Below are 21,590 nucleotides of genomic sequence, written 5' to 3'. Positions count from 1 at the left end.
CTCTGCTTTTTAATATGCTATCAAGGTTGGTCATAACTTTCCTTTCAAGGAGTAAGCGTCTTTTAATTTCCTGGCTGCAATCAGCATCCGCAGTGATTTTGGAGCCCCCCAAAATAAAGTCTGACACTGTTTCCACTGTTTCCCCATCTATTTCCCATGAAGTGATGGGACCAGATGTCATGATCTTAGTTTTCTGAATATTGAGCTTTAAACCAACCTTTTCACTTTCCTCTTTCACTTTCATCAAGAGGCTTTTTAGTTCCTCTTCACTTTCTTCCATAAGGGTGGTGTCATCTGCATATCTGAGGTTATTTATATTTCTCCCAGCAATCTTGATTCCAGCTTGTGCTTCTTCCAGCCCAGCATTCCTCATCATGTACTCTGCATAGAAGTTAAATAAGCAGGGTGACAATATACAACCTTGACGTACTCCTTTTCCTATTTGGAACCAGTCTGTTGTTCCATGTCCAGTTCTAACTGTTGCTTCCTGACCTGCATACAGGTTTCTCAAGAGGCAGGTCAGGTGGTCTGGGATTCCCATCTCTTTCAGAATGTTCCACAGTTTATTGTGATCCACACAGTCAAAGGCTTTGGCATAGTCAATGAAGCAGAAATAGATGTTTTTCTGGAACTCTCTTGCTTTTTCCATGATCCAGCGGATGTTGGCAATTTGATCTCTGGTTCCTCTGCCTTTTCTAAATCCTGCTTGAACATCTGGAAGTTCACGGTTCACATATTGCTGAATATTAGGACTCTTTTTTTTTTATACCGTCTATAACATTCTCTTTACCCTTTATATCACTTTGCCACTGATATTGTCTAAATCAGTTATTATCTTCCTTGAGAAGACAATTGACATTTTTAATTGTTCACTACTACATTCTCACTGTCTGGCAGAGTTCCTGGCTTTGTGTCTGGCACATAAATACAAAATAAATATTTCTTCACTGACATAATACTAAAATTGTATCTACCTCAATAATCCCTATACTTTTGGATCATTTTTATATCATATATTTATCTTGTCCATCCTGTCATATTTTTTATGATTTCTTTGTAAAGAACTGACATTTTTTGTAAGTTGATTATGTTCTAAAAGTTACTGGAGTTACTTAACTTCCACACCAGCTTGTCCTTCTGAATGTTTCCTTCTCACCCTTTTAAGTGATCACTTTTATCTTCTCTTCTTTCTTATTTAGGAATCACTACAGTGAGTAGTTAGTGTATAAGACATCTAAAGATTTATTTTTTGAGTTTTCCTGTAGCATTTTAGTCATCAGTGTTCCAAGAGGTCTCTTTCAGCTCCTAGAGCCACCAAGCAGCAGGGACCACTTGAGATTAGAGTCTAGGCCACCTGCTCTCTCTTTAGACTTTTGGAGACATCCCTCCCTGTCTCTGGTAGTCCAAAGCACTCTTCAACTTGGTTTCCTGGTAGGAAGCTGTTTACTATTCTCCTGCTTTTGAAGTTTAGAGAATTCTTTTTTTTCTCCCTTTTAATGTAAGACTTTTATGAGGGCATATCCCAGTATTGACTTCAGCTTGTTCATTTAACACTGGGCATTTTCTAATTTTTCCATTTCTCACTTTGGTTATTTTTAATTTCAGAATTTTATATTATAATGATTATCAATTTTGCTCTACCATTCAGGAGTTTTCTTTGCATATTTTAAGGCTGGACTGCAGTGGTATAATATCCATATTCCTTATATTAAATATTTGCTGTTCTCCACATTTTTCTTGACTATCTCTGTTTTATAAACAGCATGTTTATGAGGCTCTGTCCTTTCCCTGTCTTAAAGATCTTTCTCAGTGAAGTCAGATTACTGTTTCCCAGTTTTCCTCTGTTACTTAGAAAGCTCCACTGTCCCATCCCCAAGTTAGGATCTATCAATTGTATCTTCTGAGCAAGCTTTTCCTCAGGACTCAAGTCAGAAGAAGTCATCTTTTAGAAAAATGGAATAAAAATATACGCCACATGTGTATGTTTACACACATATTTATTTGTCCAATCCCTGTAGAGCATTATTTTCCAACTAAATTACTGAATTCTGGTTTCTTTGTCAAGAGTCTCACTTGTGTTCCTCATGGTTGGCTAATTCTGAAGCTACAGATAAACACTAACCTTAATTGAAAGTGTTTAGCCTAATTGCGCTTTACCCTTAAGCAGGCCCATAGTTCTTTGTTATTTCCTTCAGCAAGTTTATACTGAGTACTTACATTATATGTCAGGCACTGTGCCATGAACTGAGGGTATGCAAACTCAAGCCACGTAGTTACTACACTTGTGTGACGATCTTATGTGGGAAACAGCTGTGTTGTATAATATAAACCAAATTATAAAATATCCCGAACTATGGAATAGTTCCCATATCCCCAGCCATGTGACAGTGGTGGCTAACCAGAGGAAAATGCTTATAGGAATTGAACCCAGAGATACTTCTTAAAGGACGAGTAGAGTCAGTGAGTACTAGGGACAGGGATGGGAGAAGCGTAGAGGAGAAAAGCAAGAGCAAATGCACAGAAGTAAGGGCCAGCCTAGGAGGTGGGGTGTGTGCGTGTGTTTGCACTTCCATACAGTTTACTCTGGCTGGAATTTGACTAGTCCAACAAGGAGTGACAGAAGCCCAGAGGGGTTGGTGAGAGCAGCTCCTGGATAGTCTTGCATGCCTTATAAAGGGACTTGGATTTTATGCTAAAGGTGAGTGATTTTTAATCTTTCAATAATGTTCCCCTTTGAGAATCTGTTGACAGCACTGGAACTCCTCAGAATAGCAGGGAGAGACTTGCACATGTTTATAGATTAAAGGGCTTCCACTGAAAGACGGTTCAGATCTTCTGCTCCAAATGCAAGCGAATGACACAATATTAAAATAACTTAATGGATGATAAAAAGTTATTTTGTGTGTGCACTTAAAGTAAAGAATAAAGTGAAAACTCTAAACAACAATACCATTGTGTGGGAAGGGTTTGTGAAAGATGACATGATCGGTTGGGGGTAGAGGTAAAAATACTGTTAAATTTTGCTAAAAATTACAGTGAAGTACTCAGGTCAACATTTCAGTTGAAGTCACCAAAAAGAATAAAAATGCAATCTACAGCTTTAAAAACCATCACAGATAAAAGAAAACATAAAACTGGACATACACGCACTGCTATATTTAAAACGGATAACAAGGGCCTACTGCAGAGCACAGGGAACTCTGCTCCGTGTTTCACAGTGGCCTGAAGGGGAGGGGAAACTGGGGGAGAGTGGATACATGCATATGATGGCTGAGTCGCTTTGCTATTCAGCTGAAACTATCATAAAACTGTTAATCAGCTATACCCCAATAAAGAATAAAACAGTTAAACAATATTTATCAAATGGAAGATAAGTAGGGAAGGAATCTAAGAAGAACTTTGGATTAACAGAAACCACAAAATAGGATTGTAATAAAATCATAATATAGTAGTAACCATAATAAATGCAATTGGGCTAATTTTACCAGGCAGATTTTTATCACATTGAATAACAAGAATAAAAATTTTAGGCACATTCTGCTTATAAGGTACACCCAAATTAAATAACTAATCCCCTAAGTCAAAACTACACAGAAATGGGTGAGGAAATACCGTTCAAAAAAATATATACCATTCAAAAAAGTTAATCTGGCTGAATTAATATTGGGCAAAATAAAGTAAGGCAAAAAGCATTTATAAGAATAAAGCAAGGCTACTACATAAGAAGGATAAGGTAAAAGAGAATATTAAAAAATATGAGGTACTGATGGGGTAGTAGGTAGCTTGGCACAAGATGGGGTCAATGGTAAACACAATGAATTTTAAGATTCTTGGAAAAAGAGTGCAGGTGGTTGAGAATGGCCGTAACCTAATTGTTGGCAGGTCTGTCTGTGGTTAGAAAAACTGGGGTAAAAGTGGGGGAGTGTGCATTTTCACTTGTGTCCATTGGTTTTCAAAAAATCTCCCTAGACTTTCCCGGTGGTGCAGAGAACAGGAATTTGCCAGTCAATGCAGGGAACATGGGTTTGATCTCTGGTCCAGGAGGATCCCACATGCCATGGGGCAACTAAGACCACATGCCCCAACTACTGAACCTGTGCTCTAGAGCCTGTGTGCCACAACTACCAAGCCCGCAGTGCTGCAAACACTGAAGCCCCAGCGAAGAGCCCAAGCTGCTCAACAAGGGAAGCCCCCGCAATGAGAAGCCGTGCACACAGTGAAGAGTAGTGCCCACTCGCCCACAGCCAGAAAAAGCCCGTGCAGAGCAGCGAAGACCCAGAGCAGTCAGAAACAAACAACTACATTAAATAAACAAAATTATATATACATACACATACATATACATATATAAGCTCACTCTGAAGCATTCCCAAATTATTCTGGCAGGCTTGAAAGTGGTATTTCATATGCTCCCAGGACCATTCTGCCAGCTGCATTACCTGAACTTGTCGTCAACCGTTCAAGGCAAGTTCCTAATCTGAGTACTGGACCAACCACCTCCTCTCAGTGCCATGTGATTGACATCTTTCTTTATGGGTTTGCTGAGGGACGGTATTTACACAATCAGCAAGAGAAGGCTGGTTACACAGTGAAAGTTTACTGCATGTATTTTGACAAAACTACAAAACATCAACCGAGATTGTTCTTGTCAGTGAAGGCTCAGATATTAAAGATTTTTCCTTGCATTAAAGAGACTTTTCTATTTTATATTGCACACTCTTTCTCTTGCCGTGGAATGCATGGTTGTCAGTGGTTTATATCCCTTCTATAGAAGGCAGAGATGAAAGGGAGCTAAGGGGCTGGTGAGCACATGTTAAGACAGGAAATGAATGTTAGGTCAGATTTAAATCTGGGGGGAAATTGAAAGCCTATTCCGTGAAAGGACTGCTAGGCATGGTACACACTGAACAGTTCAAGCCTTAGCTAGGACCTCTCCTCTGAAGGCTAACAGGCATAACTTGGAGCTGAAGTCAGCTATTGGGCAGATTTCAGGCCATCAGGATAAATCCAGACTGGCTTTTCTCATTTGCTACACTGTTTCAGTCCACATGACAGATGGTAGTGTCCTGGTTTAAAATGACATTACTGGATTAGGATGACAGCTTCTGGGGTGTTCACATTTCAATCATACTTTGAAGGTAGAGTCATAAATGATATTCTAATGCTGCAAAGGATCCATAACAATATGTATGACCTCCAACCCATCCATATGCATGCTCTGATACTGTCCAATGTTTTAGAAATGTCGACTGCTAACTACTGAGCCCTTCCAGTTAAGTTTAGCGGATTGACCACTCTTGTCCATTAGCTCTCCCTCCAAAACTTCACTAAAATACCAGTGAAGAATCAAAAAAGGATTAACCACAAGGATACAGACAACATAAGAGAAAACTACGGATGAAAGATTTCGAAAAGTGTTTAGACAACAAAATGATGGGCGAGATTTGATGGGCTTGGATAGAAGAAATAGAAATCCAAATGCCTATAGGAGGTGAAGCACCCACAACAATTGATCTCATTTGCCTTGCAGAATGCCTAGAACAAGACACGACTGGTTTAGTACCTGTACGTCAATTGGTTGAACTTGCTTGCTCCCCTGCACTTCCCTGAGAAGTCAGAGAACTACCTTACCACATCTATCCTTCAGGGCAACAGGTGCAGTCTGGAGAAACTATGCCGCAGAGCTTTGGATTCAGCGACAACAGATACAGGATAAGGATAAGGGACTGTTGGTGCTAAGAACAGTGGCGTTATATAAACATCTACATATTAAAATGCTGGACTAGGAGGCTGCTTCTCCTGCTTTGACAGCTGGGTTTATACCCTCCACCAACCCACACCTAGACATGTCCTCCAATAAGTTTCTCATTTTCACACATGAAGGAGTGCCGATAGTCACTGGACATTTGAGAAAAGACAACTCAAGAAGCAGAGCCAAAATAAATAGAAAAAAAAAAAAAAACGTGGACAAAAGCAATCAATGGAAGAGAACCAAAAGAAAGTCATTGTTTATATCATCAAGGGTAGAATAAAGATTATTTGTTGATGAGACAAAAATAGGATCTTATGAAAAAAGAAAAATCAAAGAGCAATTGTTAACCTTGGAAATTAAAAATATGGTGAACAAGAAGAGATTTGCTTCAGTTTCTGCTGACGAGTTGCTGGGAGAGCAGCGTCTGCAGGAGGAGCGGCTCCTGCGGGAGGGTGGGCACGGGCAGTGGCACCGAGTTCGACTGTGAGGCTGAGGGGGAGACAGCAGAGGCAGCAGAGGGGTGGATGCCTCCTGGGGGGACCGCTGAGCTGGTGGGTCACTGACCCAGGGAAGAGTCCGTCTGTTCCTCTGTGCTCACCCCTCTCCAGACCACACGCTCCCCTCCCATCTAATGAAGGATGTGGCGGCACAGGTCTCGGGAGTCTGGAAGAAGGTCAGCTCTCTGAGCAGCTGAAACTCTACCTGGAACAGGAACAGAAGTTCCAACCACAAAAAAATGACTGAGCCTGATGAAGGCTATTTCTGAGAACAACACACGGAGTGCTGAGGACACAAGACACGTTGAGGTTCAAGGGCTTTAAGCGCCTTTTAAAAGTTTCAATCTCACACGTAAACTTTTATCCTGGCTGTCAATATTTTGGACAGATTCTTGGCTTTTATGAAGGTGGACCCTAAAATTTGCCTTTCACTGGAGTCTGTTGTTTTTGCTGGCTGCCAGAATAGTTGAAAAAGAATGCAATGTTTCATCTACTCAAGAAGTAATCCAGATTAGTCAATGTAAATGCATTGCTTCTGACAGAAAACAAAGGAAAAAAATAATTTTGGAAAAAAAGCAGAACTATGAAATGGAACATACTGCTTATTAAACTTTTTTTTTTGCTTACCCAAGACTATTATACTTCATATTTCAGAAAGGAAAGAAATATTGAGCCTTGATAAATTGGAAGCTCCGCTTAAAGCTTGCAATTTTCTAGTAGTCTTTTCAAAAGCAAAGCCATCTGTATTAGTTTTGTGCCTTTTCAATCCATAAGCAGAAACATAATTCATTAAATTACTGCAACTTCTCTGGCTTGTTATACAGAATTCAAAAATTAATGATACTGAGTCCTTTTACTGGAGGGAAATAGCTTCTAAAAGATTAGCTGAATATTTTCTCTTGAATGTTGCAAGGAACCGGTTTGGATTACTTCCAGGTACAGAGCCCAGACCATCCAAGACTGCAACTACAATGTTCCGGAGTTGTCAACAGTACCAGAGGATTGTTGTCTTGAAGAAAGTGAAAGTGAAGCCTTGGAAGACCTGAGTTTCAGAGAATCAGGTCTCAGCAGTTCTCTCCTCAGCTCAGTGATCAAAGACGTGCTATCTTTTTCACCTTGAAATTGGCACAGTCTCTGTGCTTTCCGTTTTAGAAATCTATTTGCACTGGGTCAGACTTTAAAGTATATGTATAACTTATGAATAATAAATAGGAAAGTAGGTGGTTTTTGGTCCACTCCCTATCGAGGCAGGAGTACAAAGACAGAAACACCTGTTGTCAATAATTATTCGAATCAGATCTGGTCTTTTTCATATTTTAAGCTATCAAATGGGTTGGTGGTTTACTTGTTAAGTCGTGTCCACCTCTACGACTCCATAGACTGTAGCCTGCCAGGCTACTCTGTCCATGGGGATTCTCCAGGCAAGAATACTGGAGTGGGTTGCCGATTTCTTCTCCAGGGGATCTTCCTGACCCAGGGATCAAACCCACATCTCTTACATCTCCTGCACTGGCAGGCAGGTTCTTTACCACTAGCGCCACCTGGGAAGCCCCCCATTAAACAGTTTAGGACCCTACTCCTCAAATGATTGAAAATAATTTAAATGTTGACATTTTCACTTTTTTTCCTTGATTTAAATAATTTTTAGCTATTTTTCCATATGGATAGCATATTTCATCAGTAAGGATATAGGGAGTCAAAGAGATAATCTTTTTTCCATGGATGAAATGTGAAGTAGAAGACTGAAATCTGCTGAGAACTAAAGAATAGAGTTTGAGTGAAGATGAGTTTTGAGGGAAGTGCAAGTTCTGAAATATGTTTTAAGGGGAAAGGTGGAGGGAACAAGGACGAGCACAGAGGGTGATCCTGAGGTTCTAGTCAAGGCTGAAAATCATGAATTTAAAGCAGTGTCAAATCAAAGAATTAGGGGATTTTTATCTGGTATTCTCAAATATCAAAATGTAGAAACAAAAAGGTTAAGTGTCACTGCTCCAGGGTTTGGGTTTTACAGGTTGCTGATGATGTTGAACTTTAGACAAATAACCCTGAAATTCAAGCTCAGTAAGGAAGAAGGGTAGCCCAGGATGGAACTGATAAATCCAAAATGGGGAATCCAGGTACTGGAGGGCTTGTGGAAATTGTTGTGCAGATTTGGTGGGAAGGATAGTATGAGAGAGGTGAAAAAATTGTTTGCAAAGTATAGAATATGGAACTCCAAAATTTCTGAATAACTATCAACATGTGTTCTTTGGAGAAAGGCTGTAGTGCAGAGGAGGAAAGGATAAGGTGAAAGAGGTCTAGGAAGTTTGAAGTTAGGATGCCACCTTTTGTCTACATGAACACTGAAATCTTGTAGAATTATGGTAGAAGTATTGCAGAAAAAGACTGTGATCCAGATCCAAAAGGCTACATTCAATGAAATGAACTTAACAAGGATGATATATGATAAATAGCCTTAAATGAGGATGGATTTCTGTAGTCAGATGGAAGAGTAAAGGTTAGGAAGAAGAATTAGGGATTCAGGGAAATGTCACCTCCCTATCTGTTATTATCCACTTTCCTGTGAATATGGGAAAAAGAATAGCTTTCAACAGAGAGGCTTGTAGGAATACGGAAAGCCATAATTAATCAAGGTCTGTCTTTCTGTAGCGGGTGGCACTAGTGGTAAAGAACCCACCTGCCAATGCTGGAGACATAAGAGATGCGAGTTTGATCCCTGGGTCGGGAAGATCCCCGGAGGAAGACATGGCAACCCACTCCAGTATTCTTGCCTGGAGAATCCCATCGACAGAGGAGCTGGGCGGGCTACAGTCTATGGGGTCAGAAAGAGCCAGATGTGACTGAAGCAGCTTAGGACGTCTTCCTGTAGCATCAATTTCTATGCTTGGTAAACAATGTCATACACCTCAGATTAACAGAAACTCAGATCCATTTTTAAGTAGGATGCCAAATTTATGTGTATGTTAATGATAAAACTGCAAATATCAAAGAAAATTTACACTTACGAAATGCTGCTTTGAGCTAGTCCTCTGGTTATTCAAAGATTCTCTTTTCACTGTCATCTATGTGGAAAAAAACTTTTAAAATTATCTAGGAGGTAAGGGGAGGGGGAGAGACCCTGAAAAAAGAGAAAAGAACACAAGGCATTCATTATCCACAGGAAGGAGTCTTGCATGGCAGTGAATGAGGTGGGGGTTGGGTTGTTTAACAGAAAGATCAGGAAAAGAAATTTGAAAATAGTAATAGTACAGGAGCCCAGGAAAAGAAAAGAGGAGAAAGTGTGGGGTGTTGTCGTTTTTCAGTGATTAAGAAAAATAAGAATGAAGATTGTTCACATGTGATTGTTCTTGGATATTTTCCATGTTAACTTTTGCACAAGTCATTTTTGTGCAGGCAGTACTGTACTCTGGCTTGTCTTAGGCATGTAGTGAGGACTGTATGTGAGGAGATTTCAACCAGTTTTAAGAGTGCTGAAAAATCCAGGGCTTTTTCATGGTGTTAGAATCAGTCCCTTAATCACAACCTTCCTTGCGTCATATTTAACTGAAATGGTGACAAGATGACTTACTTAAACACAGTTACTCTTTTCCATCAAGTCAGAGGCTGACGGTGAAGACCCCAAAACACAATCTTTCTTTTTTTAAAAATTGGTTTTCACAGTGCTTCTCAACCTCTTTAGGACAGACAGTAAGACAGTACATGCAAACAGGTAACAACAAGTTTATCAGCAAATTTACCATTGAAGTGCCCAAATATCAGATCTTTCGGCCTTCTGCTCACAACGTCTTACATCATAGTTCTTTTGTTGGTATGATTTGCTTTTATCAACAGTTATAACAACACTGGTATTTTTTTCCTCCATAAGGGTTGCTTCATCCTCATGAGATCTCTAAAAATGCACGAGTAAAGACATACAATATAGCAATTAGCCTCCAATTAAAATAAAAAAAAAAAAGACATACCTCAGAACTCTTGAAGCTCTTTCCCCCGTTGCCAAAATGATTGTTATCTTAAAATTATGCAGCATTTTTCAACCAGAAAGCTTTGTGAAGAATACTTCCTTCCTCAACTGCTACTGGATATTGAATTATAGTCCCTGTTTTCCCTGTCAGTGAACGTGATCACATTATCTTCATAAAATAATTTCATGATTTATTAATAATCATTTCTCAGTAATTTGACCTGGTATGACTGTAAATGGTGAAATAAAAAATCTTTTTATGAGAAATTTTGGAATTTCAAGAAGTATATTTTTGCCCTAGCTTGAAAGAGCTGCAGTCATTTCCAGAAGGACTAAAGGCAAGCCAGTTGAAAAATATTGTGGGTTTGGAGAAATGGATAAAAGGAAACTTTTTCTAAAAGGGCAGGCAGTGGCCTCAGGAAAGGAGAGTTGCTAAGGGTACTGGGTACAGACAGGAAATAATAGAATTGCCAAATTGGGTTTTTGAGGATATCAGGATGAGACTTAACCTGAATTACTGAGTGTAAGTCAGCAAGAAAGGACAGAGTAACACCTGGGCTGTTATCAGTGGTTTGCTAGCCTGAGGGGGAGCAATAATAAAATAATGCCAACTCTAGGATAAATTATTTAATTTTTACTTTCATGAGATACTATTCTCACTGAAGTACAATAAAGCATCAGGTGACATCTATTAAACAAAATTGATACCTTCTCAATCATTTAAATATCAACTGATTTACCAAGTTTTTAAAAAGACTTAAAATTGCCCTAGAAAATTTCACAACTGTATTGAGAAGAAGTGGGGACTTGTTGTGGATACTTAAATATGATGTGACTTAGATAATTTGAAAAGGAAAGTGTGTGACTAAGGACTAGAATGAAGAAAGGCAATAGCTAACAATAAAATAATGGAAGTCATACTATAAATATAAGGAAGATATTTAAATGATAGATTGTTTGGGCTTTTATCTAAACAGTAACAGAAAAATACTATACATCCTCAAACAGAAAACTAGCACTGATTTAGGAATCTTAATCAATGATGTCGTGTTGGATGGGTGAGGATTATATATAGACAATAAGGTGATGGTGGTCGCTATTGTAATTATCTAAATATTAAGTAAACCTCCCTCGTTGGGCAGGTTTTGTGATTATGGCAAAGTAAAGAAGGGACCGGTGTGAGAGGCTGTGGTTGCAGCTGACTGCATTTAAGCCAGACTGTTTCCACCCCTGGTTTCAGATCTGCTCTGCATGCTGCTGATTAGGTCTACCAGAGTCTGGCCAGCCTAACTGAGGAGGCTTCTTGGATGAAAACTTGACCAGAGAGAAAAGGGAGTCAATGACTCAGTCTGTAGATATCAGAACCCAAACCAGGCATCTGTCATCCCTGGGACATAATGATGCTCAGTACACACCATTTCTGCCAGTTACATTTGTCTCCTCCATACATCTCTATTTTAAAGTAAAAACTTTTTTTTTTTTTTAAGTCTCTAAGATAGGAACAAGTAACTGCTGTGTTATCCGTTAGCAGAACATGATACAAAAAGTGGAAAGGGGTATTTTCCCTCAATTCAAAGATTTGTTGTTTCTGGGACATCAGTGCCACTGCTGCAGCGTCGGCAGAAAGGGTGGGCAGGGCTGGGAAGTGACCCTCCGAGGCTGCAGCGCTACCAAGAAGACATGCTTGCATTTAATGAACAAGGTTGAGGAAGAAAAGAGAGAACGGTTAAAAATTATGACTTGGTTTAAGTACATGTAAGGGAGCTGGTGGGATTCCTGGAAGTGCTTGGAAGCGAAAGAATTTTACATAGAATTTTCCCTGAATTATGAAATAAGGGGAGGAAAGCAAAGAAGGAGGGGTGAGGTGATATTTGAATTGACTTGGATTAGATAATATGATGGATAGAATAATGATTTGGACACAAAGAGATGTCCAAAGCCTAATTCCCAGAACCTGTGAATGTTGCCTGCTGACAGGGAAATTAAGGTTGAGATTGCAATTAAGATTGCTAATCAGCTAATGTAAAAAATTATTCTGGATTATCCAGGTGGGCTTAGAGTAATCTAAAGGGTCATCAAGGAAGAAGGAGACAAAAAAAGAGAACCAGAGAAATGGCAACATAAGACAGATTCAATGAGTCATTGCCTGCTTTGAGTTACAAGGGGACCTTGAGCTAAGGAATGTGGGTAGCCTGCAGAAGATGGAAAAAGTAAAAAACTGAATTCTTCCCTTGAACCTGAAAGTGAAGGAGGAGAGTGAAAAAGTTGGCTTAAAGCTCAACATTCAGAAAACTAAGATCATGGCATCCGGTCCCATCACTTCATGGCATATAGATGGAGAAACAGTGGAAACAGTGGAAGACTTTATTTTTCATGGCTCCAAAATCACTATAAATGGTGGTTGCAGCCATGAAATTAAAAGATGCTTACTCCTTGGAAGAAAAGCTATGACCAACCTAGACAGCATATTAAAAAGCAGAGACATTACTTTGCCAACAAAGGTCCATCTAGTCAAAGCTATGGTTTTTCCAGTGGTCATGTATGGATGCGAGAGACGCCGGCCCCGGCGGCGCAGACGCGACGCGAGAGACGCCGGCCCCGGCGGCGCAGACGCGACGCGAGAGACGCCGGCCCCGGCGGCGCAGACGCGACGCGAGAGACGCCGGCCCCGGCGGCGCAGACGCGACGCGAGAGACGCCGGCCCCGGCGGCGCAGACGCGACGCGAGAGACGCCGGCCCCGGCGGCGCAGACGCGACGCGAGAGACGCCGGCCCCGGCGGCGCAGACGCGACGCGAGAGACGCCGGCCCCGGCGGCGCAGACGCGACGCGAGAGACGCCGGCCCCGGCGGCGCAGACGCGACGCGAGAGACGCCGGCCCCGGCGGCGCAGACGCGACGCGAGAGACGCCGGCCCCGGCGGCGCAGACGCGACGCGAGAGACGCCGGCCCCGGCGGCGCAGACGCGACGCGAGAGACGCCGGCCCCGGCGGCGCAGACGCGACGCGAGAGACGCCGGCCCCGGCGGCGCAGACGCGACGCGAGAGACGCCGGCCCCGGCGGCGCAGACGCGACGCGAGAGACGCCGGCCCCGGCGCAACGAACCACACAAAGAGGTGCGGCCGTGAGGAGCTACCCCACGCCTGAGGCCAGGGCCGGCGGCCGAGAGGAGCTACCCCACGTCCAACAGGCGGTGGCTGCGCTGGCGCAGGAGGGCCGAGAGGAGCTACTCCACGTTCAAGGTCAGGAGGGGCGGCCTTGAGGAGATACCCCTCGTCCAAGGTAAGGTACAGCAGCTGCACTTTGCTGGGGCGGCTGTGAAGAGATTTTCCACGACCAAGGTAAGAGAAACCCAAATAAGACGGTAGGTATTGCTAGGGGGCACCAGAGGGCAGACAAACTGAAATCATAATCACAGGAAACTAGCCGATCTGATCACATGGACCACAGCCGAATGTGGTCCACTGGAGAAGGGAATGGCAAACCACTTCAGTATACTTGCCTTGAGAACCCCATGAACAGTGACAAAGGGCAAAATGATAGGATACTGAATGAGGAATTCCCCAGGTCGGTAGGTGCCCAGTATGCTACTGGAGCTCAGTGGAGAAATAACTATAGAAGGAATAAAGGGATGGAGCAAAAGCAAAACCAATACCCAGTTGTGGATGTGACCAGTGATAGAAGCAAGGTCCGGTGCTGTAAAGAGCAATATTGCATAGGAACCTGGAATGTTAGGTCCATGAATCAAGGCAAATTGGAAGTGGTCAAACAGGAGATGGCAAGAGTGAACGTCGACATTCTAGGAATCAGTGAACTAAAATGGACTGGAATGGGTGAATTTAACTCAGATGACCATTATATCTACTACTGTGGGCAGGAATCCCTTAGAAGAGATGGAGTAGCCATCATGGTGAACAAAAGAGTCCGAAATGCAGTACTTGGATGCAATCTTAAAAATGACAGGATGATTTCTGTTCGTTTCCAAGGCAAACCATTCAATATTACAGTAATCCAGGCCTATGCCCCAACCAGTAATGCTGAAGAAGCTGAAGTTAATTGGTTCTATGAAGACCTACAAGACCTTTTAGAACTAACACCCAAAAAAGATGTCCTTTTCATTCTAGGGGACTGGAATGCAAAAGTAGGAAGTCAAGAAACACCTGGAGTAACTGGCAAATTTGGCCTTGGAGCACGGAATGAAGCAGGGCAAAGGCTAATAGAGTTTTGTCAAGAGAATTCACTGGTCATAGCAAACACCCTCTTCCAACAACACAAGAGAAGACTCTACACATGGACATCACCAGATGGTCAACACCGAAATCAGATTGATTATATTCTTTGTAGCCAAAGATGGAGAAGCTGTATACAGTTAGCAAAAACAAGACCAGGAGCTGACTGTGGCTCAGATCATGAACTCCTTATTGCGAAGTTCAGACTTAAATTGAAGAAAGTAGGGAAAACCACTAGACCATTCAGATATGACCTCAATCAAATCCCTTATGATTATACAGTGGAAGTGAGAAATAGATTTAAGGGACTAGATCTGATAGATAGAGTGCCTGATGAACTCTGGATGGAGGTTCGTGACATTGTACAGGAGACAGGGAACAAGGCCATCCCCATGGAAAAGAAATGCAAAAAAGCAAAATGGCTGTCTGAGGAGGCCTTACAAATAGCTGTGAAAAGAAGAGAAGCGAAAAGCAAAGGAGAAAAGGAAAGATATAAGCATCTGAATGCAGAGTTCCAAAGAATAGCAAGGAGAGATAAGAAAGACTTCCTCAGTGATCAATGCAAAGAAATAGAGGAAAACAACAAAATAGGAAAAACAAGAGACCTCTTCAAGAAAATTAGAGATTCCAAGGGAACATTTCATGCAAAGATGGGCTCGATAAAGGACAGAAATGGTATGGACCTAACAGAAGCAGAAGATATTAAGAAGAGGTGGCAAGAATACACAGAAGAACTGTACAAAAAAGATCTTCCCGACCAAGATAGTCACGATAACGTGATCACTGACCTAGAGCCAGACATCTTGGAATGTGAAGTCAAGTGGGCCTTAGAAAGCATCACTACTAACAAAGCTAGTGGAGGTGATGGAATTCCAGTTGAGCTATTACAAGTCTTGAAAGATGATGCTGTGAAAGTGCTGCACTCAATATGCCAGCAGATTTGGAAAACTCAGCAGTGGCCACAGGACTGGAAGAGGTCAGTCTTCATTCCAATCCCAAAGAAAGGCAATGCCAAAGAATGCTCAAACTACCGGACAATTGCCCTCATCTCACACGCTAGCAAAGTCATGCTCAAAATTCTCCAAGCCAGGCTTCAGCAATATGTAAACCGTGAACTCCCAGATGTTCAAGCAGGTTTTAGAAAAGGCAGAGGCACCAGAGATCAAATTGCCAACATCCGCTGGATCATGGAGAAAGCAAGAGAGTTTCAGAAAAACATCTATTTCTGCTTCATTGACTATGCCAAAGCCTTTGACTGTGTGGATCACAATAAACTGTGGAACATTCTGAAAGAGATGGGAATCCCAGACCACCTGACCTGCCTCTTGAGAAACCTGTATGCAGGTCAGGAAGCAACAGTTAGAACTGGACATGGAACAACAGACTGGTTCCAAATAGGAAAAGGTGTACGTCAAGGTTGTATATAGTCACCTTGCTTATTTAACTTATATGCAGAGTACATCATGAGGAACGCTGGGCTGGAAGAAGCACAAGCTGGAGTCAAGATTGCTGGGAGAAATATCAATAACCTCAGATATGCAGATGACACTACCCTTATGGCAGAAAGTGAAGAGGAACTCAAAAGCCTCTTGATGAAAGTGAAAGAGAAGAGTGAAAAGGTTGGTTTGAAGCTCAACATTCAGAAAACAAAGATCATGGCATCTGGTCCCATCACTTCATGGGAAATAGATGGAAAAACAGTGGAAACAGTGTCAGACTTTGTTTTTTTGGGCTCCAAAATCACTGCAGATGCTGATTGCAGCCATGAAATTAAAAGACGCTTGCTCCTTGGAAGGAAAGTTATGACCAACCTTGATAGTATATTAAAAAGCAGAGACATTACTTTGCCAACCAAGGTCCGTCTAGTCAAGGCAATGGTTTTTCCCGTGGTCATGTATGGTTGTGAGAGTTGGACTGTGAAGAAGGCTGATCGCCTAAGAATCGATGCTTTTGAACTGTGGTGTTGGAGAAGATTCTTGAGAGTCCCTTATACTGCAAGGAGATCCAACCAGTCCATTCTAAAGGAGATCAATCCTGGATGTTCATTGGAGGGACTGATGCTAAAGCTGAAACTGCAATACTTTGGCCACCTCATGCGACGAGTTGACTCACTGGAAAAGACTCTGATGCTGGGAAAGGTTGGGGGCGGGAGGAGAAGGGGACGACGGAGAATGAGATGGCTGGATGGCATCACCGACTCTGTGGACATGAGTTTGAGTGTACTCCGGGAGTTGGTGATGGACAGGGAGGCCTGGCGTGCTGTGATTCATGGGGTCGCGGAGAGTCGGACACGACTGAGCGACTGAACTGAACTGATGGATGTGAGAGTTGGACTATAAAGAATGCTGAGCACCAAAGAATTGACGCTTTTGAACTGTGGTGTTGGAGAAGACTCTGGAGAGTCCCTTGGACAGCAAAGATACAACCAGTCCATCCTAAAGGAAATCAGTCCTGAATATTCATTGGAAGGACTGATGCTGAAGCTGAAGCTCCAATGCTTTGGCCACCTGATGTGAAGTGCTGACTCATTTGAAAAGACCCTGATGCTGGAAAAGATTGAAGGTGGGAGGAGAAGGGGACAGCAGAGGATGAGATGGTTGAATGGCATCACTGACTCAATGGGCATGAGTTTGAGTAAACTCCAGGAGTTGGTGATGGACAGGGAGGCCTGGCGTGCTGCAGTCCATGGGGTCACAGAGAGTTGGACCCGACTGAGCGACTGAACTGAAGGAATGCAGCCCTGCTGGTACGATTTCAGACTTCTGTCCTCTAAAACTGTCAGATAATAAATTGATGTTGTTTTAAGCCCTAAGTTTTCAATACTTTATTAAAAAAATATGAAATTAATACAGTTGTGAATTTATGGGAGTTGATGTGACTGATCAGGAAAGCAAAAGAGCAAAAGAGCAAAACAAACATATGAATCTTTTTTTAAAGTCAGTTGGGATAGCAATGTATCCAGAGATGCCAACAATAATTGGCAATGGGAGATGTTTTGGAATAGAAGATAATGAGATTCAACTGATTTATGTTGTGTTTGAGGTAGTAGAATGCTATGAAAGGATAAATATCCAAATGAAAAAACAGATTTGAATTTGCAAATCGATAATATAGAGAAGCTATAAGAATATATGATTAACCCAGTGTCAACCTAGAGGGGTGAGATGGGGTGGGAGATGGGAGGGAGGTTCTAAAGGGAGGGGATACGTGTATACCTATGGCTGATTCATGTTGAGGTTTGACAGAAAACAGCAAAGTTCTGTAAAACAATTATCCTTCAATAAAAAACAAATAAAAGAATATATGATTAATCTAAAGAGAACTTTAGGCAAATGTAGGCTCAAGTTTAGAGATTTTCAGATATAGAGATAGATTAAAAATGTGAAAAATAAAATAATAGAGCAATTAGAGAAGTGGAAGGGGAATCAATAAGGGTTGGGGTGAGGTTTTTTTTTGAAGAATAGATGCTTTCTTATGGACCATAAAGAAGACTGAGCACCAAGAAAATTGATTCTTTTGAATTGTGGTGCTGAAGACCCTTGAGAGTCCCTTGGTCTGCAGGGAGACCAAACCAGTCAATCCTGAATATTCATTAGAAGAACTGATGCAGAAGTTCCAGTACTCTGGCTATCTGATACCAAGAGCCAACTCATTGGAAAAGACCCTGATGATGGGAAAGATTGAAGGCAAATGGAGAAGAGAGTGTCAGAGGATGAGATGGTTGGATGGCATCACTGACTAAATGGACATGAGTTTGAGCAAGCTCTGGGAGTTGGTGATGGACAGGGAACTCTGGCATATTGCAGTCCATGGGGTTGCAAAAAGTTGGACACAACTGAGTGACTGAACTGACTGATGTGGTATCTTTAAGTTCTTTCCTCTCTCCTTATTTTTTTCTTTCTGGAATTTCTATCAGATGGAAATTTATACTTTGATCTTCAGTCTTTGTATCTTGTAACTTCTATTTTTATAGAGTTGGGGTAAGGGTTTGTATAAGTCCATAAAATTATCTTGTTCATTTAAAAAGTTGTATAATTAAAATATTGTAAAAATAATTTATTGATGGACAGTTAGATTTCCAATTTTCACTATCACAACAAAGAAATCATTCTACTATGTACATTTTGATGCTCATCTGTGAATACTTCTCTTGAATTGTTTCTTAGAAGTAGAACTGCTGAGTCAATGGAAACATACAATTTTATTTTGATAGACTGTCAATTTGTTTTCCAGAATGGTTTCTTCAATTTACACTCCCACTAAAAGTGTACATAAGTACTATTTCTTGTATACTTGCCAGGGCATAATATCATCACCCTGATTCTTGTCAAACTTATGAAAAACAATTCCTTTTAATTTGCATTTTCTTATAACTAATCAGGTTGAGCAGCTTTCTATAATATTTATGCAGACGTTTGCAACTATCCTTTGTGACTTGTTTCTTTATATCCTGCCCATTATTTTTATGTTTTTGTTTTTGTTTTTTTTTCTTTGACAAATTATTTTATTTTATTTTATTTATTTTTTTTAACAATATGAATAATATAGTTGATTTAAATCCAACCATATTAATAATGACATTAAATACAGGTAGACTAAATACCCCAATTTAAAAGGCAAAGATTATCTGGTGAAATAAGAAAAGGAAGACCCAATGATAAACTGTCTGGTAAGAAACAAATTTAAATATATATAAAATGAAAGCTAAAAGTAAAAAGATGGAAAAAGATATGCTTTTGTTTTTAATTGACTTTAGGAACTCTGTGTATATTCTGGTTAATAATTTTTCTCAGTAATACAAGGTAAAAATATTTTTCCCCAGAACTTTCCTGAAATTTTAGCATTATTTATAATTTATTTTGTTTTAGGGAGACTTTAGTTTATATGGAATAAAATACGTTGGTCTTTTAATTTGGCTTTTGTCTTTGACTTAGAAAATATCCTTACCGATATTAACCTGTATTCTCTTCTATGACTTTTGTAGTATTAATTAAATTAACCTGGAATTTACACAGGCACACAGGCCTATAATATTTTTTAAATATGCACATCCAGTTGTTAAAATACTGTAATAAAATAGTCCATATTTTCATTTTTACTTGAAATGCTATATTCACCACAAACTAAATTAAAATAGATATATAGGTCTATTTATGGATGCTCTTTGTGATATATTTTAACTCATCTTTCATGTTCTTCTTCATTAATTAAAAAAGTTATAGCTATATTTTTCATAGGATTCCTAATTTATTCTTTTAATGAACTTTAGAATTAGTTCTTGGTTAATTTATTTTGTCATTGGTTGAGGTGATCTTTAAACATAGATTTATCTGCTCCTCATGATACATGATATATCTCTTCCTTTTCCAGATCTTTCGGGTCTTCAGTAAACTTCCATAGTTTTATTCCTCACTCTTTGGGGTTTTTTAGCTTTTCATTATCATCCTTGATTATTTTTATCTACAAAATTTCTGATTCTTCTTCTGAAACATTTGATAATTTAAAACTATCACTTGAAATTTGTCATTTAAAATTAACATTTGATAATTAAATCTACTTGAAATTTATTAGATTCAAATGTGAACAGTGTATTTTTTATAATTTACAATCTCTTCAGTATTGTAGGCTTCTCTTGTGGCTCAGCTGGTAAAGCCTGCAATGCGTAAGACCTGGGTTCGATCCCTGGTTTGAGAAGATCTCCTGGAGAAGGGAAAGGCTACCCACTCCAGTATTCTGGCTTGGAGAATTCCATGGACTATATAGTCCATTGGGTCACAAAGAGTCAGACATGACTGAGCAACTTTCACTTCACTTCACTTCTCTAGTATTATTTTATTTATGCTTATAATTCTTTTTTTATAAGGTTTACCATTGCATTTTTAATTTTACTGTTACTGCCTCAAAGAATCAGTTCTTGATATTAATCCTGTTATTGTCTTTAAGTAAATTATTTATAATTTTTTGTTTACTTTTTATGATTGTTTTTAACTTATTATTTAAAGTAATGAAAGCTCTGAAATTCATACTTCTGTTACAGTTTTGTTTGGCTGTTATATAATTTGATACATGTTTTGTTGTTAAATTGTAAGGATGTATTCCAGTTTTTAAATTAAAAATGTAAAATTTACTCTTTTAATATTAAGTAAGTAAGTAAGTGTAAGTGAAGTCGCTCAGTCGTGTCCAACTCTTTGTGACCTACCAGGTTCCTCTGTCCATGGGATTTTCCAGGCAATAGTAGTGGAGTGGATTGCCATTTCTTTCTCCAGCGGATCTTCCTGACCCAGGGATCGAACCCAGGTCTCCCGCATTGTAGACAGACACTTTACCGTCTGAGCCACCAGGGAAGTCCTGATTAATTTAAACATGGGCTATTTAAATTAAATTATTTTATTCATTCACTGACTACTTGAGGGTCTACCATATAAAAAGGATAGTAAGCCCCTACTTACAAATGAGTTCCATTTTGAAAGCATGTTTGTAAGTACAATTTTTTCGTAAGTCCAACAAAGTTAGCGTAGGTACCTAATGGACACAATTGGCTATATATTACTGTATTGTAACATTTATAATACTTTTCACACAAATAAACATATAAAAATGAACGTAAAAAATAGAATATTTTTAATCTTCCAGTATAGTACTTTGACAAGCACAGCGGTACTGTACAATAGCTGGCATATGAGACTGGCATCTAGTAAAAGGCAAGAAAAATTACTGAGGAGAGAAGCGAGAGGAGGTGGGACGAGGTAGAGCTAAAGAACTGTCAGCAGTTAGAAGACAGCGGGCAAGCTGCAATTGCACTCACGCCTGAGATGGATGGAACGGATACTTGCATCTTCAAAAGTCTGCAACTTGAAGGTTTGCATGTAGGGGGCTTACAGCATTGAAATATGAAACTATGTGATATTTATAATAAATGAACACATTTGAGAGGTGAAAAATATATATCTCAACATGATCTAAAATTTCATTTCTCCAGTTACTAAGAGAGTTTACCATCCTATATGTAATTTTAACTTATTTGGAAAAATACATGTTTTTATTCTTTTTCCTTAATCCTCTATAAGAGAGGCATCTTTTCCTTATCGAGTCTCCAAATTTCCTAAGAGTTATGATTTTGACTCTTTGTATTGTAGGCTGCAATTTTTTCATTT

The 21,590-nt window shown here is 40.1% G+C and overlaps 1 pseudogene; it reads left to right on the top strand.

Moving 5' to 3' along the window:
* The first annotated feature begins 6,116 nt into the window (after nt 1-6,116).
* Nucleotides 6,117-7,369, top strand: LOC129537253 (cyclin-G2 pseudogene; annotated as a pseudogene).
* The last annotated feature ends 14,221 nt before the right edge of the window (nt 7,370-21,590 follow it).

The sequence above is a fragment of the Moschus berezovskii genome, chromosome 6 (genome assembly GCF_049115385.1).
Source record: "Moschus berezovskii isolate FMDL1 chromosome 6, NW_MosBer_1.0, whole genome shotgun sequence".
Taxonomy (NCBI): Eukaryota; Metazoa; Chordata; class Mammalia; order Artiodactyla; family Moschidae; genus Moschus; species Moschus berezovskii.
The sequence above is the reverse complement of the archived record's forward strand: the minus strand, read 5'-3'. Positions and strand labels throughout refer to the sequence as shown.